Here is a 25,206-nt window from a genome sequence, read left to right on the forward strand (position 1 = left end):
GACAGGTCATACAGACCCCAAAGTCCCGGGTTTGATATTTTCCAACTGTAAATGTGTTTTTCATCCTGAAAGTGTCCATGTACAAGTGTAATATAAGATATATTTATATGTGCTCCATCTGGGGTCACTTCTGTACACAGTTTGTTACTCTAAATGTACTAATTTCCTGCTGAGAACCAGCTAAAAATACCACTTGTCCATCAGTGAGACCAGAACAGTAAAGCCTGTAAATCCTGCTGGTTATGTTGGGCTTCTTGACAGTTCTATGTGTGACGCTGTATACTTTGGCTCGCCACTTCATACTACTTAAGTAGGTAGAGTATCCAGTCCTGACTACGTATGATGAAAATAGTCTAGCTTGTTAAAAAGGCATTTCCAGCACATGGTCCTGCCAAAAGTGATGTTTCTTCCTGATTCTCCTTCAGTAAAAAGTAACATTTTAAGTAAGTCTTGGAGATTATTAGTAGGTTCACTAATGTGCAGTTCTTTGGTTAAAGGATGATGGGACTTTGCATTTCATCCATTTATCCTTTTACCTTTTATGAAGGTGCAAAATGCCCCCCCCCCCCCCCCCCACTTAATTAAGACAAAAAACAGAGAACTTTAATATGTATAAGTATTCAGTACTTTGTGGACACCTTTTGCTGTAATTGCAGATGCAAGTCTCTTGGGCTATGTCTCTATTAGCTTAGCTCATCCTGACACTGGGATTTCTAAGCATTCTTCCAGGCAGAACTGCTCCAACTCAAGTTAGATGATTGTGTTGGTGTCCAGCCGTCTTCAAGTCTTGCCATAGATTCTCAATTGGACTGAGGTCTGGGCTTTGACTAGGTCATTCCAAGACACTCAAATGTTCCCCCTTAAACTACTCTAGTGTAGTTTTAGGCCCCATTCACATAACCATATCTGTTTTTTGCAGACCCCAAATTGCGAATCTGAAAAACATGGATACCAGCCACATGCACTCCACATTTTGAGGATCGAAACGTTCGACTCTTCATAGAAATGCCCATTCTTTTCCGCAAACTGAACAAGAATAGGACATGTTCTATTTTTGTACTGTGTTTTGTCCACTAGAGATGAGCAAATCGAATCAGATGAAGTGTAATTCGATCCGAATTTCAGGAAAAATTTGATTCGCAACCAATGCGAATTTCCTCGCGCTTCGTGGTGACGAATCGCAATCTTTCCTAAAGTGTCGGCTACACGTGTGAGGACATGGGGCAAGGAACTCTGGGAAGGCGGGCTGACTCATAATGCCATGCATGCAGCCAGTCAGCAGCAGCCCTGTGATGTCACAGCCCTATAAATACAGCGTCCATCTTAGAGTCATACATTTTCAAGCGTTCTGAGTGCAGGGACAGTATAGGGAAGGCGCTATGGACAGCAATTGGAAAAACCTCATTGTGGGAAAAAAAACTGACAAAATGATTTACAAGTGCAGGGAAAGTATAGGGAGGAATCATTTCACAGAATCTTAGTGCAGGGAGAGACGTCAGAAGTCACTAGGGACAGTGCTAGAAAAGCAGATTACAAGTGCAGGGAAAGGATAGGGAGGAATCATTTCACAGAATCTTAGTGCAGGGAGAGACATCAGAAGGCAGAAAAGCGATTTACAAGTGCAGAGAAAGATTATTTGGGGATCCAAATAGCCATTAAACAGCTCTGTCATTCCAGAAATTTGTTCTTGGAGTGAAAGTGCTATGTTGAAAAGCCTTTAGTGGCTTATATCTTTTCAAACAATAAAAATATATACGCAGTTTACTTCTGCAGTTATATGTGTCAAAAGCGTACCGAAAGAAAAAAATATACGAACTTCACTGGTGCACTTATTTGTGGCAAAAGTGTTTAGTGGCCTATTTCAGTACAGAAAGAAAAATATATATGCACTTCACTGGTGCATTTATTTCTGCTAAAAGAGTTTACTGGCTTATTTCAGTACAAAAAGAAAAATATATTCTCAGTTCACTTCTGTAGTTACATGTTTTGAAAGCGTACAGAAAGAAAAAAATATACGCACTTTACTGGTGCGCTTATTTGTGGCAAAAGCATTCAGTGGCCTATTTTATTATAGAAAGAAAGAAAAAATATGCACTTCACTGGTGCAGTTATTTGTGGCAAAAGTGTTTACTGGCCTATTTCAGTACAAAAAGAAAAAGCGTACAGAAAGAAAAAAATATACGCACTTCCCTGTTACACTTATTTGTTGCAAAAGCATTTAGTGGCATATTTCATTATAGAAATAAAAATTATACGCACTTCACTGGTGCACTTATTTCTGCTAAAAAGCATTTACTGGCCTATTTCAGTACAAAAAGAAAAATATATTCTCAGTTCACGTGGGCGGTTGGTTATATGTGTTGAAAGCATGGCTGGGAGTCAGCAGGGTGGCAGTAGTGGGAGGTTGGGATCCAAACCTGCCCAGGGTAGAGCACCTGCTTCGCAGCAGCCTACCTGCCCGGGAAATTTTGTGTTGAAAGCGTTTAGTGGCCTATTTCAGTACAAAAAGAAAAATACATTCTCAGGTCACGTCAGCGGTTATATGTGTTGAAAGCATGGCTGGGAGTCAGCAGGGTGGCAGCAGTGGGAGGTCGGGAGCCAAATGTGCCCTGGGTAGACCACCTGCTTCGCAGCAGCCTACCTGCCCGGGAAGTAGTGGTGCAGGGGTTCACGGAAGTAGCGGCAGTAGCAGTCAGTACGGCCGTTATATGTGTTATTTTGTATTTCAGTACAAAAAGAAAAATATATTCTCAGTTCACTTAGGCGGTTATTTGTGTTGAAAGCATTTAGTGGCCTATTTCAGTACAAAAAGAAAAATATATACGCATTTCACTTCTGCAGATATATGTGGTAAAACCTTTAGTGACGTATTTCGGTTGAAAAACAAAATAAATTCAGCGGTCAGCGCTGCGGTTATATGCGGTAAAATCTTTAGTGACGTATCTTGATGAACTTCACGACTCTTCCGGACTCGAAGCTATCTTGACGCTTTGTCTTCTCATTGTCTGTAGCTACTAGATGTTAATGCCAGGCAGGTTCTTCCAGAACCATCTGGGTCGATGAACAGTCAATACAGCACTTGCATCAATCTTGACAGGATTCGTTTTTTGGAATGCTTTCTCCATCGTAACCACGTCGTCAAAAAAACTGAAGACTGGCGGATTCTCTCCTGTCTTGGGCAACACTTAATTTTTATTATTACATTTATTAATTATTGAATATTAAATTGAACCAAAACTTGATTAAAATTATGCCAATCCTTTTGTGCCAGAGAACGTGTATTATTAAATCGTGTTTTAAGCAACACGTTATAAAGTTGAGAAATTTGTACCTTCTGTTCTGTCTCATATTCCCTATAAATGGCGAAGCAGCCAATCTGTGTCCTCCTCATGCTGCTGTCACCTCCACAATCTCTCATCGTCGTGCCACTCTGTGGCCTCCTCATGCTGTGGCCTCTTCATGCTGCTGGCACCTCCACACTATGTCACCTTGCCACTCTGTGGCCTCCTGATGCTGCCGCCACCTCCACACTATGTCACTTTGCCACTCTGTGGCCTCCTGATGCTGCCGCCAACTCCACACTATGCCACCTTGCCACTCTGTGGTCTCCTCATGCTACCACCACCTCCAGACTCTGTCATTGTGCCACTATGTGGCCTCCTGATACTGCCGCAACCTCCAGACCCTGTCATTGGGCCACTTTGTGATCTCCTCACACTGTTCCCACCCTCCTCACTTCATGACTGGGCCACTATTTTGCCTTTTGGCCTGGCTGACATCAGCATTTGTTTGACCCTTCTTCTGATCTGTCAGAAGGAAGGAAAAATGAGACGCACAACAGATCCTTTTGTGTAGCAGCTGTAAGGCCTGTATGGTCCCATAAAAATCGGCTTATGATTTGGTAGCCAAAAGCAGGAGTGGGTACAAAACAGAGAAGACATGAAAATATTCCATTCACGTGTCATCTCTGTTTTAGATCCACTCCTGTTTTTTTTGGCATTAGCAACACTGATGGATTACTGACCAAATGCTGACCGAATGAAGGCGGGTGCTCCACATACAGCATCCGTTTTTTGGGGGTTATTGTTCTGACGGATCAAGAAGAAGGGCAAATTAATCAGTGACGTCAACACAAACTGCTCACACCCTTTCCACTCTGTCGGGGGGGCTCTACTTGTATAAGCATTTAATAGAACAGGTTCTGATAACATCTATGTGGAATCAGCTGATGACGGTGTAATAGGAGTGCGCTTCTACTTGGCGCTAACATCGACCTGTAACGTTAAGTTCATTCTCGAGTTATTTGGTCAGTTTTGGCCCCGTAACTGCCCAAATAAGTAAAGTGTGCAGTAATTCTAAGAGCAACGCCTGTCATCTGAATGTCATACTGACTCACATTATTATTTCACTACCAAAGCAGACTCCCTATGTGTGTTACTGCAAGGCACAGTGTTCTACACCACTATAAAGCCTCTCTGCAGCCAGGAAATAGCCGGTTTTTAATGTAATTCTCCGCGAATATATTCGGATCAAACCAAATTTTCCACCGAAAAATTCAGCGAACCTGCAAATAGAATTTTGGAAAAATTCGCTCATCTCTACTGTCCACATGTTTTGCGGCCCCATTGAAATGAATGGGTACACATCAGATCTGCAAATAAATGCAGATCAGATGCGGACTGAAAATACAGTCCTGTGAATGGGACCTTAGCAATATGTTTAGGTGAACTTGCACCTCAGTCTCAAATCTATGACCGACTGAAACAGTCTTGTCATTACTGCCAGTTCAATATACCACAGGTTTACTGCAAATGGTTCATTTGCTACTTAAAGGGGTTGTCCGGGTTCAGAGCTGAACCCGGACATACCTCCATTATCACCCAGGCAGCCCCCCTGATGTGAGCATCGGAGCAGTTCGTGCTCTGATGCTCTCCTTTGCCCTGCGCTAAATCGCGCAGGTCAAAGGCATTTTTTGGAGATCCGGTGAGCATGAGATGCTCCGATGCTAGCCTCAGGGGGGCTGCCTGGGTGAACATAAGAGTATGTCTGGAAAACCCCTTTAATGGGTTAATGTTTATTGTTAATGCACTTTTTCAATGTGATCTTTGTAATCCAACACCTGAAATGGGAACACTGTTTAGTTAGGTTGTCATGCTCAGTCGGAGGAGACAGGCTAGGGTCAGCTTTGTAGTTAGTTCTGTAGTGTCCCGCTAGGTAAAGGTGGGCACTGCACAGGTTAATGTGTTTATTTGCATTAAATGTCATGTGCATGTTTTTCCCTGTATTATCTGGGTATCAGGCCTGTCAGGGTGTAGTTTAGCCTCCCGGACGTTAGCGGGAGCTAGAGAGCCCTAGATACATATAGGAAGGCCCAGACAGGAGAGAGTTAGTTCATTCCAGGGGACTAGAGGAGTTACTTCGTCCACCTGAAGCTCCTGAAGCTAGGATCAGCTCAGTAGAGACACCCCAGTTGCAGGACCCAACCTCCTGGGAGAAACCCACAGTTATCCACTTTACAAGAGAGGGCGATCCAGGGTAAGCTAAGTGACCCTGATGGGCAGATGAAACTAGAAAGTGCAGCAAGAATCTAATACCTGAGGAAGAAAGTAACCAAGGATTTAAGCCACCCTTTAGGCATCCGGGTCTTGGGAGATAAAGCCAGAGCAGGAGTTCTAGAAAGGACAGTGTACATTGAGTCTGAGGAAAGGTACAACCTGCTGCTGAGTGCTTGTGAAGTTACCCTCTGCGTATCTTGCATAAATATTACCTGCCATTCTGTGAATAAGCCTACTTGTGGAACTGTGATTGAAAGACTGTACTACTACCTGCTGTACAAAGTTGGATTGTTCAGTAAAATTACGTTTGGTTCACTATTCTACTTGTGTACCTCCATCATTCCAACTACCAACCGGCGTGCCACCTTCTAAAGGCACTGGCGTCACGAATACAACAGGGACCTTGCCCCAGGCACTCAAAATACCCATAACATCCAGGGCACCTCATCCACCATCAGGCCTGGTCCCTATATACAGAGTGTGCCCCAGAGGAACCGTGTCTACATAGAGAATGAATGGGTCCGCACCTGTTCAGCAATTTGCGGAACGGATGTGCACCCATTCTGCGGACGTGTGAATGGACCCTTAAAAAGAGGAGGTAGCGGCATGTGCCGCTACCTCATGCAATGAATCCTTATCTTTACATCTCATCAACTACCACCATCCTCTGATAGGGAAAGAAGTACAGAACATACAGACTCTTGAGGGACAATTTAAAGGTCTGGTGCAAAGGTCAAACAGTAAGGCCTCTTTCACACAGGCATCCCGGAATTGCTCCGAATGCGTCGCGTGTGCATTGCGGGAAAACCGCACGAGTAGGCATGCAATTGCAGTCAGTTTTGACTGCGATTGCATTCCGATGATCATTTTTTTCCGCGCGAGTGCAATGCGTTTTGCATGTGCGTGAGAAAAAACTGAATGTGGTACCCAGACCCGAACCCAGAATTCTTCACTGCAGTGCAGGTTTGGGTTAGGTGTTCTATTCATTTTATTTTCATTCAGCAGGACTTGTGCTGATTTCACCGCGCTCACCACGTGAGCAAAGGCCCTGTTACAGATCCTGAAAGAAGACAATGATGGCTGCGCGAGTGGATGAGGCGAGTTAATATTTTTATTTTTTAACCCCTCAATCGACATTTTAGTAACCATTCTGTATTAAGAATGCTACTATTTTGCCTTATAATCATGTTATAAGGGAAAATAATACAGTGACTTTACTTTAATGGGGTCCGGGGTTGCTCATACCTATCATCTTCTAGCAACCATGCGTGAAAATCGCACCACATCCGCACTTGCTTGCTGATGCTTGTGATTTTCTCGCAGCCTCATTCATTTCTATGGGGCCTGCGTTGCGTAAAAAACGCAGAATATAGAACATGCTGCAATTTTCACGCAACGCACAAGTGATGTGTGAAAATCACCGCTCATCTTCACAGCCCCATTGAAGTTAATGGGTCCGGATTCAGTGTGGGTTCAATGCATTCACCTCACGCATTGCACCCGTGCGGAATTCTCGCCCGTGTGAAAGGGGCCTAACTGTAATCGCTGTTATATAGCAACAAGCCTTACTGCTAGTGGAAAGTGTACATCGCCTCAGGCGCCCACCATGTTTTTACTATGGATTAGCTACCCATTGGAGGATTTATGCTCCACTGTGGGAACGGTAGTACATATTGTGAATGTGCTCCCCTTTGATCAACTTGGAAAGAGGTTTGGATTTGATAGAGATACACAGAGTCAGCCATCTCACTGCCTGGTATCTCATGTTCAGTCTTGGAAGTATTGTGGATGTCCTCTGGAGAGTCTGAACAGAAGGCTGCCAGTATATCTGTATTTCAACTGTCTAAACTACCTCAGTAAAGGACACTGTATTTGTTATAGGGCTGAAATGATTGAATTGAGTAACTGTACACAAAAAAATCCTCAATGCAAATTTTTGGCATCTAGGATTCGTTTGTGTAATGTGACCATGGAGCAGGAGTGAAGCTCTTGCTATTACTCACTGCTCCGTGGTCACCCGTCAGCCCGCACCGCGCTGCCCTCCTGACACATCGTCAGGAAATAGCGCACGTAAGCGGCCACTATGACCTGACGTCAGGAGGATAGTGCAGCGTGCAGAGAAGATGGACGAGCTGTGGAGTGTTGGCGGTGCCCCTACAGGAGAGGTAAGTATTTTATTTCACTGGCACTGGGGACATGGCTAGGAGGGGTAGATGGTAGCACTGGGGGGCAGCTCATGGCACTGGGGGGCAGCTGGTGGCACTAGGGGGACAGCTGATGGCACTGAGGGGCAGGTCAGTTCAATTACCACATCTTTCCTCTATCAAGACCGTCTGTGACTTTATGGGGTGACGGATCCTCCATGCCCAGCAGCCAACAACCACTTTGGTTGACCTACAGGTCCAAGTTCAAAGCGCTTGTTATGACCACAGGAGGATATCCAGCATCTGTATGACCGATACCATGCCAGAGTAGGTATCCCAGCAAGAGGAGATGCCACCCAGTATTAATAGGACTCTGCCTAAAAATGTGTCTGTCTGCCACATAGTAAATGTAAAATATATCATAAATTTGTCGCAAATGCATACTCCAGTGACAAAACAAGCAAAATCACTCTTCTTTCCTGTCTCATGGCATTTAATACATTTTCCCCTAAGTGTACACTGTCCATATTTTAGACAGGATTTGTTAATCTGCCCCAATGTATTTATAATGTTATGTCAGATTTTCAGAAACATAAATCTAAGGAATGTAAGCATTACTTAAGAGTGGTGGTCAGAAATCACAGATTAGAGCCTATGAGTAATGCAAAATGACAGTAACAGGACAGCTGCAAGTCCACAGAGATTTCTAACAAGGCAGTTCACATTATTGCAGTTGCTCCTAGTTTGCATTTTTGAGACTCATTTAAGGATTAACTCAACATGAGGCAGAAACTTGCTGATTAAATGAGAATGTTGCTAAAGTGGATGTGAGAAATAAAGAGGCATAGCATGGATGTCTTGGGACCAGTGCCTTCCACCTTACTGTCAATGACTTCACATGCTACCATATCTAATTATGACAAGCTACAGTTACATTGTAACATATATTCAGACATTTAGGGAGATAACTCTCACCACTCCTGTCACCTCTCCTAACATGTCTATTATAGTAATTACTTGTATTCCTGATGTAGTAACAAGCATTTATTCTGGGTTTGTGTCCATGCAAGTTTGACATTGTGCAATCAGTGCTGCTATCTGCCCACTGCCTTTATTGCTCCCAGTGTTCATGTAAATGATCTAGACTCCACTGAAGGGTGAACCACCAGACTGCTACCACTTAACGTAGTCTCTGTTCAATAATAGCTGACCTATGTGGGTCCAGAGACACGGGTCTGCAGCATTCAGGGGATAGATAAGGCAGCATGGGGTCAGGGAAGGCAGCATGGGGTCAACATGAAAGTCAGGGAGAGGTCAGGTCAGGAATCAGAAGATCAAATCCAGCAAACAGGCAGAAGTTGAGGAAGGGAAGTCAGAATGGAACATAGCAAACCTTCACAGGGGCAAGAAAGCTAGAATACCTGTTGCTCAGGAACCAAAGCAAGGTGCCTTAAATACCCTAGGAAAGGCTACTCATAGGCCAAGCATATCAGGACACACGTGCTGGCCCTTAAAGAGCCAGAGAGAGTGTGCGTGCCCTATGGGGAGACATATGCACTAAAGGAATGGGAGCAGGCTGCAACCCAGCACTGAATGGACTGAGCAGCACTACTCTAGTGGCCATGCCTGCCAGGATGATATACAAAAGGAAAAAGAAGCACAAAATGGCCAGGACTGTTTGGTACCAAATTATGGTTGAAGATTTTTAGTCTTAGATATGTGCTTGGTAAGCTGCTGGTCACCTTACTCTCAGGTCCATGATCAGGCAATGGCAGTGTGAAGTAGCACTCATGTAATCTAAGCCACCAATAAATTGATAGAGGTTGTGCTTACTGGTAGCAGAACAATATGTTTCGGGGTCGAACAGGCCCCTTAATCAGGTTCAATATACATAATAAAATAATACTGGAGCAGAGAGATGTCGGCAAGCCAACAGAGAACTGGAGAAAAGGCTCAGGTGAGCGTACTAGTGGTTGTGCCTATCAGGAGCAGGGAGATGCTCATGGGCATGGCCTGCCGGTGTCACACTACTGCTGGCTCCAACTAGACTTAGCACAGTCCTAACAATTACAATTGTCACTGCACCTGAGGAGATTTCCTATGTGGTGCCCCAGTTACAGTGGAAAATTATAGTGTAAAATAAAAAAGAACACTAATAATTTTCTGGGAAAAAGTTTAAAACAGGGAAACAGGAAATAAATAAATAACCCAACCCCCAAAAAATTACCCACCAAAATCACTGTCCTACTGCTAGCTGTCAATTATCTGAAATTGTTGTTCGCTAGACAATGATGAACTCAAAAAATGTCAATCTGAGTGTTGCCAAAATGTAAAAAAAAAAATTGCCAAAATGTAAATTAAAAAAGCTTTTTTTTTTACTATTCTTTCAAACTAAAATAAATTATTATTCTGAAAAACATTCAGGGGGAAAAAACATTAGTCTTACAAATAAAAAGGTTATAGCCATTAGGATGCATGCAAAAAATTGCTAAAATATGTGCTCAAATGGACCTTACCCTGGTCCTCAAAAAAGACAGAGAGAAAGAATACAAGGCAAAAAATAACAATACTAATATAAATGAATGAAATAGCGACTTGATAGAGGCATGCCAGATTTGCAAGTGAATGCAGGCAATCTAAGCTATTTCCTATTTTTAGGCCGTGTTGTGATCAGTGACAAAGCAGATAACATCAGTGAGTTATTCTTTGGGGACACGTGCTACAGGGAGCAGAGATTCCCCGGGATGGTTAGGCTCAGAAATAGAAAAACTAAGAGACAGATGTCTGTATGCACTGATGGCTGCAGGAAAGTCAGCTGGGGCAAATATGTTGTAGTAGCCAAGACTGGAATGTGTCTTGGTGAAGACAAGATGACAGAGACTTAAGTTACAGTTGGAGTAGCCATAAATAATGTATATGAATACACTATGGGAGGAATTTACCAAGCCCTGCACTTCAGAAATCTGGAGTTTTTCAGGAGTTTAAGCAAAAATAATTTCCTATAGACTTCCATGTAGGCGCTGGAGCTACATCAAAATACATCAAAAACACAAAAAACCTAAACCTTTAAAATGTCATAAAAAATGTCACAATCTTACTGCAGTAAAGGGGTGGCATAGAAAGTGAAGTAACATCTCATGACAGAAGGGTTAGGCAGGGGGTCACACCTGACTAATTAGCTGTGGACTTGCTGTCGCAATTCTGCGGTGTTGTACAGTACCAGCAATGTGGATGAGAATTTCTGAATTCTCATCTACATGCCGCGTTAACATAAAACACAGCAGAAGAGCCTCTGTATTGTGGATTTAAAGGGAGTCTTTCACCTAAACTGACCATTATAGAACACTAACACCATGATCTGCATTATAGTCCCGATACTGGAATGCTACTTACCTCATAACTGTCCTTCGCTTATTTTCGCAAAAAAACACGTTTATTCAATATGTTAATTATGTTCTGAAAGTGCCCCGGGGCGGCGTTCAAGCGGCTGGTGCCCAGGCCCCTGTCGGTTTTCATATGAAACCCCTCCCCTTTCACCCCTCTGGCCCGCCCAAGGTTCTTCAGAAATCCAGCGCCAGCACCGTTCACAAGTTTTGCCGCGCCTGCGCACTTCATTCCCCATTATGGCCAGAGGCACAAGAGCGTTTAATGCGCATGTGTCGCCCCGTACATCTAGCCGGCCTTGTGCCTCTGACCTTGGAATTGACGTGACCTCTCGGCTTCTGACTTCGGTTTGTGTTGACCTTGCTATTGTGTTTTCCCTTGTGTACCTGCGTGACCTCCTGGCTTTGACCTTTGCTACCCTAACTCTGTTACATGTTACTCTAGCTCTCCTTAGGCCCCTGCACGTATCTAAGCTAGGGACCGCTGCCAAGTTTTACGCCGTCAGTTAGGACGGGCCGTGCAAGTAGGTAGTGACAGAGGTGCGGGTGGAGATCAGGGCTGCACTCTTCCCACCCTTACGTGACACCATTATACTGGATCAGGCAGAAGAGACCATGCAGGAGAATAGCTATAGGGGCTGCAGAGGTAGCGGTTTTACCTAGACCGTAGTGCCTGAGGAGGCCCAAATGCCTTTCTTTCACATAAGACACCAGAATTATGAATCACAAATTGTAAGTGAGGGACTTGTTACAGATTTTGCAGTGGGGCTCAGGAGCTTCAATGTATGGCCCTGGGGGGACCACATACTGTAGAACACAAAGATAACATGACCATGGAAATGATTAGCACTCAATTCACAAATGATCCTGCTATACTTCAAAACATCCTTCTACTGACCCCCCCTGGGATTAGTTTTGATGCACAAATCACATAGATGAAAATAATACATTGTTATTGCTCCCACTGGACACCCAGTCTAATCATCTAATCATATCCGCACGGACCTTAACATTATCTGTGAATCAACAGTAAATAGCAGGAAATATTCCACCTTATGCTGGAAAGACACAGATTGCATGGTACATTCCGTCCAACACAAGAATCTGGCTCCACGTCTTACTGTGTGCTGAGAAGTAGCAACCAGGATTGTCAGGGTTAGTTTACATGACACATTCTTCTAATTACCCCTTTGATGTGCACCATCAGCAATAATACCATTTCATTTACATGCCAAAGCCGTCTTAGCAACCTGTCAGATACTTCATTAGATTATTGACACACAAATCTGCTGAGCAAATAACATGAGAATAAAACCTGAAAAGAACTAAAGTGGCCATACACATTAGAGGAGTGCCTGCCAAGCTGGCCATTTCAGAAGAACCGTCTGACCATCTAATGTGTATGGTGTGCCCCCAATCCAACCTGATGGGTCAGGCATGTTGGATTCATGCCCGCTCTTTTTGTTCCGAGTTGTTGCCAAGGTAGGTAAGCCAATGCCAGAGATGTCTTATTTCTCTCTCCCTATTGAGAATACAATCAATGTATATGTGGGTGATGTGTATTGGTGGTTCTTTGTGGTTCCTTGATATTTTTTGAGGGAGGCTAGAGCTTCACAAGGACTTTTAGTTGCACAATGCCCATGGTAAAATTGCAAACTTTGCACAACCTCAGCGTTTCTCTATGGCTGGAAAAGGATGGACTTCTGTTGATTGAGGAAACACTGAGGTTGCACATTCAAAAACTGTATCTTACTCTGTCACATTTCTGCTCTGCAAGAACAACTAGGTCACAATGACTGACTGCCTTGCTGGTACCACAAACAGAAATTCAGGAAACAGTTTAGCAAATTGTTTTCCTTAGAACATCTTCAAGTAAAATTTTCTTACCAGTGGAGATGAGAATGAGAAGCCTACAGCCAAAATGGAGCCTATCCTGGGTTATGTTTATCCACAGGCAATACCTACTTCCTTCCATGCAGAGAATAGAGAATGTGTTAGTATGGTAGCCCGTGTCCACCGCTGTCCTGCTCTCCGGGTGGGCACGGATACTGCCTTACTCACGTTCCTGTTTGGCAGCCTGGCTGTCATCCTCACCCACAGCGGACCTGGCCACAGGAGGCTCATGCTTCTCCTGCAGTCCAGAGCTTGCGGCTCACTGTTGGGCTAGTTCTCACCATGTATGCATGCTCCTTGGCTCTTAAAGGGCCAGCACATGCACATACTAATTCTTCCCCATCCTATGGCTGGCTATCTCTGGGTATATATCTCGGGGTATATAAAGCACCTTCGCCAACAGGGGGGGGGGGGGGTGCCTGAGCTTAGGTTCCTAGTTTGCTAGTTAACCAGTAAAGGGGTGCTAGTCTGACTGTCTGACCGTGTATTGTACCACTGCCTGTTTACCAACTCCAAATCTCTTCTGCCTGCCAGTACCCTTTGTTGCCTGTCCTGACCTCGGATTAGTTTCATGGAATTGTATAAACTCTTCCTACCCTGACCTCCGCCTGCTTACTGACTATGAGAACTGCCTGGCCCCTTGGTGCTTTGAATCGGGTTCTGACCCTGGTTTTGTAGCTGCCAAATGCATCACGAAAATTCCAAGAGGTAGTGGCCTGGCGGCTCACCTGCAGCGAAGAGCGGATCCCTTTGTAGGGGTTAAAGGGGGAAAACAGGAGACGAGTAGGATAACGTCCTGAGGAAGCCGCAGATAGGAGGTAACTTTATACTGTAATATTGTTCAACCTGAAGTTACTTATGTACAGCATCTCTGTCAAAACATCCGCAGAAGATATCAAATGCTCTTTCCCAAATGCTTTTTTCTTCACAAGTGCTTTTATTCTTCAGAAGTGTGATTTTACCAACATAAAGTATTTAATTATTAATAAAGCTATTCTGAAAAACACATTATCTATTGGGTCATATTTGCTAGCACCCACGTCCCTTGGCACCTGCTTTCGAATTTTTTCTCTTCACTTATCTTTCAGAAGAATGATAAGGATTCCTCTGTGGTAATGTCTGGAATGTGGAAGCAGAAGCAAATTACAGTAGCTGCACTTAGAACCGGATAATGCTTCCTAGCCTTACTCCCATTGTGCACATTACATAATAGTACAATGGTCTGTTCTGTGAAATTTTAAGCTACATGTATCCCAGTGAATTATCTCCTACAGAAATCCTAAAGAAATTAGATATTTCAGTCATATGAAGTAAGGGCCCCTTTATACAGGCTGACTATAGCGATAGGGATGAACAGTCGTACTAAGACTTGTTCCTGATAACTATCTCATGTAAAAGTGCTACTGGTCACCTAATGAGAGATCGAACGCTCATTGTTATACTGGCGGTCTGTGTCTTCCAATATCTCCCTAGTCTACAAGGGTATGGCTGTCGGACCACTCACCTATCCTCCTGCTGGAAAAGTGCCTGAGCAATAGTGTGTTCTAGCTTGCTAGTTCCCTGCGGAGGTGCACTGTTATCGTTCTGATCCTGACCACTGCCTGTTTACCGGATTTGCCCCCTTTGCTGTCTGATCTCTGCCTGACTTCCATGTCGAACCTGAGCTGACCACTCTAACCTTTGGCCCATTAATTGGATTGAATTAACTCTGCCTGTCCTGATCTTGGCTTGTCCTTGACTACAGTTTTGCATCAGTGCTAGTGTCTATTTACCTCCAGAAGAAAGTAGTCACTTAAACAGAGACTACACCAAGAGGTAGAAGCCTAGTAGTTCCCCTGCAGCAGAGACCAGATCCCTGTACAGGGGTGTAACCCCTTAAGGACCCAGGATGAGAATCCTCTTCCTAAATGGCAGGCACTTGGCAGTTACTGACAGGCAGGCACTTGGCAGTTACGGATCCCTGCTGCACCCACCAGAATCGGTGATAATGCCGATGCCGGTGGATTAACCCCTCATATGCCGCGGTGAGCGGTGAATTGTGCTGCATTGAAACAGGGATCAGAACCTGTAATGTTGAAGTCCCATAGTGGGACAAAAAAATAAAATAATAAAAGTGAAAAAAAATGTACTTAACAATAAAAACAAACAAAGTTTCAATAAAAAAAATCCAATTTCCCATAAAAAGAGACATATAAAATTGTCAAAAATAGAAAAAAACTGACATATTAGGTATCACTGCGTGCGTAACAACCTGCTCAATAAAAATATCACATAATTTACCTTGTAAGGTGAAAACCGTAAAAAATAGAAAATAAAAACCATGCCAAAAAAATCACTTTCTTGTCACCATTCATCACACCATACATAAAGTGTAATGACAAACGATCAAAAAGTAGTATGTACTTCAAAATAGCACCAATCAAACCATCACCTCATGCTGCAAAACCTGAGCCCCTACAAAAGATAATCTCCCGAAAAATAAAAATAATATAGCTTTCAGAAAAAGGAGACACAAAAACTTCAAAAATGCTTTACTATGTAAAACTGAAACAAAAGAAAAATAAAAGAAGACATATTTGGCATTGTCATGTCCATAACAACCTGCTCTATAAAAATAGCACATGATCTAACCTGTCAGGTGAACACCATAAAAAAAAACTAAAAATAAAAACTGTGCAAGAACATTTTTTGATTGCCTTGCCTCACAAAAAGTGTAATATAGAGCAATCAAAAGTCATACATATCACAAAATATTACCAATAAAAGTGTCACCTTTTCCTATAATTTCCCAAAATGGGGTCGCTTTTTGGGAGTTTCTACTCTAGTGGTGCATCTGGGGGACTTTAAATATGATATGGCAACTTAAAATTATCCCAGTGAAATTTGCCCTCCAAAATTCATGTGGCGGTCCTTTCCTTCTGCACCCTGCCGTGTGCCCGTACAGAGGTTTACAAGCACATGTGGGGTATTTCTGTAAACTGCGGAATCGGGGTAATAAATATAGAGTTTTATTTTGCTGTTATATTTGGCTTTTATTTGGCTTGATGCGTTACAGAAAAAAATGAATTAAAATGGAAAATCTGCCCAAAAAGTTAAATTTAAAAATGTAATCTACTTTTTCCTTAAATTCTTGTGGAACACCTAAAGCGTTAACAAAGTTTGTAAAATCAGTTTTGAATAACTTGAGGGGTATAGTTTCTACAATGGGGACATTTATGGGTGGTTTCCACTATGTAAGCCCCACAAAGTAACTTTAAAATTGAAGTGATCCTTAACCCCTTCACGACCGCAATCTGTATATATACGTGATAGCTGCACATACCCCGTGCAGCTACCACGTATATATACGTTCTGGCAGCTCTTTAATCCAAGTGCTGCAAAGCGCTTGGATTAAAGCTTCTGCCCCTGCCCTGCTGCTGTCACGGACAGCATACAATGCAGTAATGCCGGCAAGGGACCAATCAGAGTGGCCCCTTGCCGGCAGACTAACCAATCGGATCGCAGCAGTGTTAAAATGACGGTTTCAAGCTCTGATCTGCGCTCTGCAGATCAGAGCCTGAAAGCAGATAGTGTTCCTCATGCCCCCCCCCCCGATCTGTGCCGCTCTAAGCCCATGGTGGCTCTCTGCCTCGCCGATCTGTGCCCTCATCTCCTTCCTGCCATGCGATCCACCCCCTCCCCGCCCCCTGCATTAATTTTCCAGCCACCCCTCCGCCCCTCCTGTAGTCTGTACCCTCCGACCTATCCCCCCCCCTTCCAGCGCTGCCCCCGATTCCCCATTCTGTGTGTGATGGCGACGGCTCCATTCCTGAGCCGCCGCCATCAGCAGAGTGTCAGCTCTATGCTGACACTCTCCTGTAACCCCATAGATGCCGTGGTTGCGGCATCCATGAGGTTAACAGAGGGAGGGAGCGAGCTCCCTCTCTCCACCATCGGGGCTGCTGCGCTGTGATTGCAGCACCCGATGGTTGCCATGGCAACCGGACGCTTTGCAAAAGCGTCCGGTTGCCATGACAAAGGTGTCCAGTGCTGCCACCTACAGGCAATCTGGAAGTATTATACTTTGCAATGCAAGAGCATTGCAAAGTATAGTACAACTATCAGCCCCACTGAATCTTGAAGATCCAAGAGGGAACTGATAAAAAAAAAAGTGAAAATAATAAAAGTAAAAATAAATCAATAAATAAATAAAAAAAGACATTGCCTTTTCCTATAAAAAAAATGAAAAAATTAAATAAAATTTAAAAAACACATATTAGGTGTCACCGCGTCCGTAACGACCGTCTCTATAAATATATCACATGATGGACCCCGTCCGATAAACACCATAAAAATAAAATAAAAAAAACTGTGCCAAAAAAGCTATTTTTGTCACCTTACATCACAAAAAGTGCAACAGCAAGTGATCAAAAAGGCTTATGACCCCCAAAATAGTACCAATCAAACCGTCATCTCGTCACATGACCTAACTCCTCAGATGAACGCTGTAAAAATAAATAAATGAAAAGTGTTCCAAAACAGCCAATTTTTGGGTCACCTTGCCCCATAAAGTGTAATAATGAATGATCAAAAAATCCTATGTACCCAAAAATTGTACCAATAAAAACCTCAACACTTTCTGCAAAAAACGAGCTCCTGCACAAGACGATCGGCAGAAAAATATGACGTTCAGAAAACCAATCCAGCACAATCTACCTTCCAAAAACCGTATGGCATTCCTTTCCTTCTGCGCCCTGCCGTGTGCCCGTACAGCAGTTTACGACCACATGTGGGGTGTTTCTGTAAACCGCGGAATCAGGGTAATAAATATTGAGTTTTGTTTGGCTGTTAACCCTCAATGTGTTAAAGAAAAAAAATATATAAAATGGAAAATCTGCCAAAAAAGTGAAATTTTTAAATTTCATCTCCATTTTCCTTTAATTCTTGTGGAACGCCTAAAGGGTTAACAAAGTTTGTAAAATCAGTTTTGAGTAACTTGAGGGGTGTAGTTTCTATATTGGGGTCATTTATGGGGGTTTCCACTATGTAAGCCCCACAAAGGGACTTCAGACCTGAACTGGTCCTTAAAAAGTGGGTTTTGGAAATTTTCTTACAAATTGTAAGAATTGCTTCTAAACTTCTAAGCCTTCTAACGTCCTAAAAAAATAAAATGACATTTCCAAAATGATGCCAACATAAAGTTGACATATGGGGAATGTTAAGTAATAAATATTTTATTAGGTATCACTTTCTGTTTTAGAAGCAGAGAAATTGAAATTTGGAAAATTGTGAATTTTTCTAAACTTTTGGTAAATTTGGGATCTTTTCATAAATAAAGGTGAAATATATTGACTCAAATATATGACTATCATGAAGTACAATGTGTCACGAGAAAACAATCTCAGAATGGCGTGGATAAGTAAAAGTGTTCCAAAGCTATTACCACATAAAGTGACACATGTCAGATTTGTAAATTTTGACCTGGACACTGGGGCATCAATGACCCTTGGTCATGAAAGGGTTAAAAAAGTGGGTTTCAGACATTTTCTTAAAAATGTAAAAATTTGCTTCTAAAATTCTAAGCCTTATAAGATCCTAAAAAATAAAATTACATTAACAAAATGATGCAAACATGAAAGTGGACATATGGGAAATGTAAAGTAATAACTATTTTATGATGTATCACTATCTGCTGCCTTAAAAGCAGATAAATTCAAATTTGGAAAATTGCTAATTTACGGAAAAAGATAGGACATGTCCTATGTTTTGCGGTGTGGAGGCATGGACCAAAATGTCCACGGAAGCACTTCAGAGTGCTTCCGCAGGCTTCCGATCTGTGCCTCCGCGCCGTAACTTGAGGATTACGGAACCATTCAAGTTAATAGGTCCACTCATCCATGGTACGGGATTCACAGTATATTGCAGAACCGCCGTTTGTGGTCCACAATACGGGCACGGACAGCCTACAGTCGTGTGAATGGACCCTTATTAATAATGCCATACCGTTTCATGGTACTCTGTCATGTGGCGTCCAGCATATTCCCAAACATAGGACTATGACTCATCTAGTGAACTCCATGCTGCACATGGCACTGTTCTCACTATTTTGAACAGTCCTGATCAATCACACAAAATGCTATATCCCCTATTCGAGCTCAAAAAGAAATTGGTATCACAAAAAGTGACTGGTGTGCCAAACACTCATCGTAATGATGTCTATTTATCTGCACCGCATTAATATCTCTCTCTAGTTATCTCCTTCAATACTGGTATATTCATTTCTTACCACTTAAGCAGCTGTTGACATGGATCAACACTAAGTTATAGAACAGTACGCTAAGTAATTACAGTATGTGCTTACCTTGCCAATAAGCCTAAGGCCCCATTCACACAGCAAAATCCACAGCAGAAAAATAGTTTGGTGGTGGTTTTAGTGGAGTTGTTTTTACAAGTTTTTGAATCGGGTTTCTCTGCTTCCTCATTGACTTCTATGGAAATCTGTTTCAAAGAAGTGATGTGTCACGTCTCAAGCATTTTTCAAATCAGCTACTGAAAAAAACCTCTATCATGTGCACATGGTTAAAAGGGTTCAGCTCTGAACTCGGGCATAGCCTCTTCCTCGCACTTCGCACTTGCATTTCGCACTTCGATGCTCCCTCTTGCCCTGAGCTGAATCACGCAGGGCAAGGACTGTTTTGTTTACATTCTCACACTGCTAGGAGGAGGCTTCCGCCTAGCAGTGATCCAGGTGACATCACCGGCACTAATGGGTAGTCTATAGTGCTGCCTAAAGACCAATACGAAGCTGCTATGTTCGGAACGGTGTTTAAAGCACACATTTTCAGCTGCCAATGAAGGCCTCATGTACCCGATTGTGTCCATTTTGCGGTCCTCAAATTGCGGATTCGTAAAACATGAATGCCGGCCTTGTGCGTTCCGCATTTTGCAGAACGGAACGTCTGACCCTCAATAGAGCAGACCTATCCTCGTCCATGATACGGACAAGAATAGCACATGTTCTATTTTTTTTTCGGGGCAGCAGAACAGACGTGCGGATGCAGACAGCACACGGAGTGCTTCCCGCATCTTTTGCGGCCCCATTGCAGTGAATGGGTCCACATCTGAACTGCAAAAATGCGACTCGGATGCGGACCCAAAACACGGCCGTGTGCATGAAACCTAAATGGCAGATTTTACCCATGTGAACATGGCCTCAAAAGTTCCAGGATTATCATAGACAGAGCTCTAAAAGCACATAAACAGGGCAGAGAAACATATCCTAATAGCCTAGTTGCCATTAGTACTTGTCATGAAACAACCCATCTACAACTCCATACAGCTCTGTTTTCTACAATATATCTAGTGTACACAATCCTCTATGGAGGTCATTTGTCAAAGACTGGCTTTTTACCCTGGTCTTTGATAGCTCCTCAAGCTCAGTCCTCGTCATAAATTAGGCGCAGCTTCGGTAATCCTTGCGCTTGGAGAGAAAACTATTCCAGCCCTTTAGTGGAGTCGTTTTTACTCCTCTTTTAACGTCTGTTTCCAGGTGTAAATGTTGGTACATTTGCCAGGGCGGGCCCCTGCCATGGCCACTCCCAAGTGGTGATGTCAGTGTAAAAACACCCATATGACATATTTGCCAGGGCGGGCCCCTGCCATGGCCACTCCCAAGTGGTGATGTCAGTGTAAAAACACCCGTATGACATATTTGCCAGGGCGGGCCCCTGCCATGGCCACTCCCAAGTGGTGATGTCAGTGTAAAAACACCCGTATGACATATTGTCGCAGGGGCATTTAAAAATTCACAAAAAAAGATCTTATGACTGTATTTACACCAAAAACTGCTGTAGGGATGTTAGTAAAAGACCCCCTATCTGCTTAAAGGGATTGTCCAAGGTAAAAAAAAAACATGGCTGGTTTATTTCTAAGATACCAATGAGAAATAAAACAAAAAACAAAATCGGAATGTGGCTGTACAACACAAATAGACCTCAAGTGTAAAAAATGAGTAGCTCCTAGATGGGACAAACCCAGACACTCAGCATATACACAGATATAATACAAAAATGTATATTAAAAAATGTATCTTTAATGAAATCGATAAAACAAATAATTAGATGCATAAATTGGCAAAGACAGACACATCCACATGGAGAGTGCACACAATACGTCGGGACATCAAGTTATAGCATTGCAAGTAATGGAAAAGGTGGGATGAATAAATATAAACTCAAACCATGTGGCTCCCCCATCTAGATAAAAAAACATGATTCACAACATGTGCACAATACAGACCAGGCTAGTGGCACCTCCTAGAGACCCCGACACGTGTTTGGCAGTCAGCTTCCTCATTAAGAATAGCGTGATGTCCCGACGTATTGTGTGCACTCTCCATGTGGATGTGTCTGTCTTTGCCAATTTATGCATTTATTTATTTATTTGTTTTATCGATTTCAATAAAGATACATTTTTGGATTATATCTGTGTATATGCTGAGTGTCCGGGTTTGTCCCATCTAGGAGCTACTAGTTTATTTCTAAACCAGGGTCACACATGCCAGGTGGGTCTGGTCTGACAGCTTGACTCCAGTGAAGTACATGGGGCTGAGCCACAATATCACATACAACCTGTGGATGGGGTGGTGCCTTTTTGGGGATAAATCTAATCTTGTACAACCCCGTTTAACAAATCAGCAGCACAAAAATCTCTCTTCTGCTGATAGTTTGCCCCCCATGCATCAGCATACAGGTCCTTCTAAAAAAATTAGCATATTGTGATAAAGTTCATTATTTTCTGTAATGTACTGATAAACATTAGACTTTCATATATTTTAGATTCATTACACACCAACTGAAGTAGTTCAAGACTTTTATTGTTTTAATATTGATGATTTTGGCATACAGCTCATGAAAACCCAAATTTCCTATCTCAAAAAATTAGCATATTTCTTCCGACCAATAAAAGAAAAGTGTTTTTAATACAAAAAAAGTCAACCTTCAAATAATTATGTTCAGTTATGCACTCAATACTTGGTCGGGAATCCTTTTGCAGAAATGACTGCTTCAATGCGGCGTGGCATGGAGGCAATCAGCCTGTGGCACTGCTGAGGTGTTATGGAGGCCCAGGATGCTTCGATAGCGGCCTTAAGCTCATCCAGAGTGTTGGGTTTTGCGTCTCTCAACTTTCTCTTCCCAATATCCCACAGATTCTCTATGGGGTTCAGGTCAGGAGAGTTGGCAGGCCAATTGAGCACAGTAATACCATGGTCAGTAAACCATTTACCAGTGGTTTTGGCACTGTGAGCAGGTGCCAGGTCGTGCTGAAAAATGAAATCTTCATCTCCATAAAGCTTTTCAGCAGATGGAAGCATGAAGTGCTCCAAAATCTCCTGATAGCTAGCTGCATTGACCCTGCCCTTGATAAAACACAGTGGACCAACACCAGCAGCTGGCATGGCACCCCAGACCATCACTGACTGTGGGTACTTGACACTGGACTTCAGACATTTTGGCATTTCCCTCTCCCCAGTCTTCCTCCAGACTCTGGCACCTTGATTTCCGAATGACATGCAACAGTCCAGTGCTGCTTCTCTGTAGCCCAGGTCAGGCGCTTCTGCCGCTGTTTCTGGTTCAAAAGTGGCTTGACCTGGGGAATGCGGCACCTGTAGCCCATTTCCTGCACACGCCTGTACACGGTGGCTCTGGATGTTTCTACTCCAGACTCAGTCCACTGCTTCCGCAGGTCCCCCAAGGTCTGGAATCGGTCCTTCTCCACAATCTTCCTCAGGGTCCGGTCACCACTTCTCGTTGTGCAGCGTTTTCTGCCACACTTTTTCCTTCCCACAGACTTCCCACTGAGGTTCCTTGATACAGCACTCTGGGAACAGCCTATTCGTTCAGAAATTTCTTTCTGTGTCTTACCCTCTTGCTTGAGGGTGTCAATGATGGCCTTCTGGACAGCAGTCAGGTCGGCAGTCTTACCCATGATTGCGGTTTTGAGTAATGAACCAGGCTGGGAGTTTTTAAAAGCCTCAGGAATCTTTTGCAGGTGTTTAGAGTTAATTAGTTGATTCAGATGATTAGGTTAATAGCTCGTTTAGAGAACCTTTTCATGATATGCTAATTTTTTTAGATAGGAATTTTGGGTTTTCATGAGCTGTATGCCAAAATCATCAATATTAAAACAATAAAAGGCTTGAACTACTTTAGTTGGTGTGTAATGAATCTAAAATATATGAAAGTCCAATGTTTATCAGTACATTACAGAAAATAATGAACTTTATCATAATATGCTAATTTTTTTAGAAGGACCTGTAGGTAAAAGACATCAGCCTGGAATTCAGGTTGTTTAGACAGCAGAGGACTGCCTGGACTGAACACAATAGAACGTAATCTCCGCTCTGAGAAGTATTATGTTTGTACAAGTTCTCAGCTTCTGGATAAACTGTAAACAAGAATGTTCCCATTCACTGACAGCAAACAGAGATCCAAACCTTTAGATCCTACTCATGCCTCACATAGCTCATTTGTTTAGGTACATGGTGGCGCTACATGGCGATCCGGGCTGCAAGCTTCTGTCACACAAACAAATATCGTTGTGTGGCAGTGCAGCCATGGAAATCAATGGGGTCGCAGTGTGACTCACAAGTTGCTGCGACCGTAGAATCACAAAAAAATCCCACCCCTTTCAGTTCAATGGTTGCTCTTCTACACGGTGATCTTTGAGTGTGTTATGGGTGCTGCGGCCAAGTTTACCATGTAGCCCCAGCTTTATAACAGTACACATGAACCACATATTACCAGTATGCTACTTCTTCAGATTGTTGCCTTCCTCTACATAAACATATTATCTATCTGTAGTGTTATATATACATATTTATTTTATGCACTTATATAGCGCTGACATATTCCGCAACATTTTACAGACATTCCCCAATGAGGCTCACAATCTAAGTTCCCTATCAATATGTCTTGGGAGCGTGTAAGGAAACCGTAGTACCCGGAGGAAACCCACGCAAACACGGGGAGAACAGACAAACTCTGTGGAGATGTTCGTAGGCTACCTTCACACCAGCGGTAGCTACAATCCGGCAGGTTGTTCTGGCAGGCAAGTGGTGGATCGACCACAGCATGCAACGGTTTGTGTCCGGCGGGTTCTCCGCTTGCCAGCTGGTAGGTGGACAGAGTGTCCACCAGACCCCATTATACTTAAGGGGGCCGATGGACATTCCGTCCGCATCCGGCAGTGCCGAATCCGGTGAGTTCCGTAAGGCTGACGGAACAACCTGCCGGAATTCACACTGTTGGTGTGAAAATAGCCTTAATCTGAACCCAGGACCCCCGCGCTGTAATACACCAATGCTAACCACTGATCCCCATGCTGCCATATCAATTACATCATACAATATTATATCCCACCAATTGTTATCATCACAACACCATATAGTCTGAGCACTGCACTATATATCTCCAAATACAGAAAATCTCATTACAAAAATGATATCAGTAAAACACTCATTGCTTACCCGTCTCTATAGATGCACCACAGAACGTGTGGGTCACAGGGGCAGCGGCTGTTGACTTTTCTTAAAAAGCAGAACGTCCTATTTAGAGGAACCTTGTGACAGTCACAGAACATCCACCACACACAAGCAGAATGTGCTCCACTCTGGGCTGTTACTGGTACGATACAGATATCCCAGTCATAGAAAGAGGAGGTCGCACATACTCCCAGCTGGATGAAAGTTTTTTTAGTTTTTTTTGCCTTTTCCCTTGGACTGTTGCTAGGTGTTATTGGGGTTTGGCAGTATGGCTTCTGAGATAATGTTTCCTCTCCTTTGGTCTCCTGAAGTTCTGGTAGACTATGTGGAGCAGCTTCTGCGGTGCTATATATATCTGCTGTTCTCAGCCAGTCAGGCTTGTCAACAGCTGAGAAGTCTGGAGCATTCTTGCTGCTGTTGTAAAGCAGCCTAAAGTTATCAGTGGACTCCCTGAGATTACTGTCCGGTGAGCTCACCGCCAGACAACAAGCAGCTATTCTTATAACAAAGGCAGTCACCTTATCGCTAGCTTTAACGTATACCACTGGAGCGAGTAGCTCTCAGCCCAGTCCATGCCAAGTGTCAACTTCATAATCAGCTTGTCTATTCAGGCAATGCAAAAGCAGTTCGATATCTCACCTGAACAAAACCTGTGCTAATCTTTAAAGGGCTGTCCAGCTCTTTTTTATTTAATTTTTATTTGTACCCCA

At 43.2% G+C, this 25,206-nt stretch overlaps 1 protein-coding gene across 3 annotated transcripts in view; it reads right to left on the minus strand.

Moving 5' to 3' along the window:
• FILIP1 (filamin A interacting protein 1) overlaps nt 1-24,843 on the minus strand; it is a 175,827-nt gene extending 150,984 nt beyond the window's left edge. For 2 of the 3 annotated variants that reach the window (XM_044289443.1, XM_044289439.1), the window contains exon 1: nt 24,482-24,842. The gene's annotated coding sequence lies outside the window, so the exon portion shown is untranslated. Of the gene's footprint in view, nt 1-24,481 lie in introns of all 3 variants that reach the window. The other variant, XM_044289440.1, reaches the window with a different exon arrangement.
• Between the last annotated feature and the right edge of the window lie 363 nt (nt 24,844-25,206).

Source organism: Bufo gargarizans, chromosome 4 (assembly GCF_014858855.1).
Source record: "Bufo gargarizans isolate SCDJY-AF-19 chromosome 4, ASM1485885v1, whole genome shotgun sequence".
In the NCBI taxonomy this organism is placed as follows: domain Eukaryota; kingdom Metazoa; phylum Chordata; class Amphibia; order Anura; family Bufonidae; genus Bufo; species Bufo gargarizans.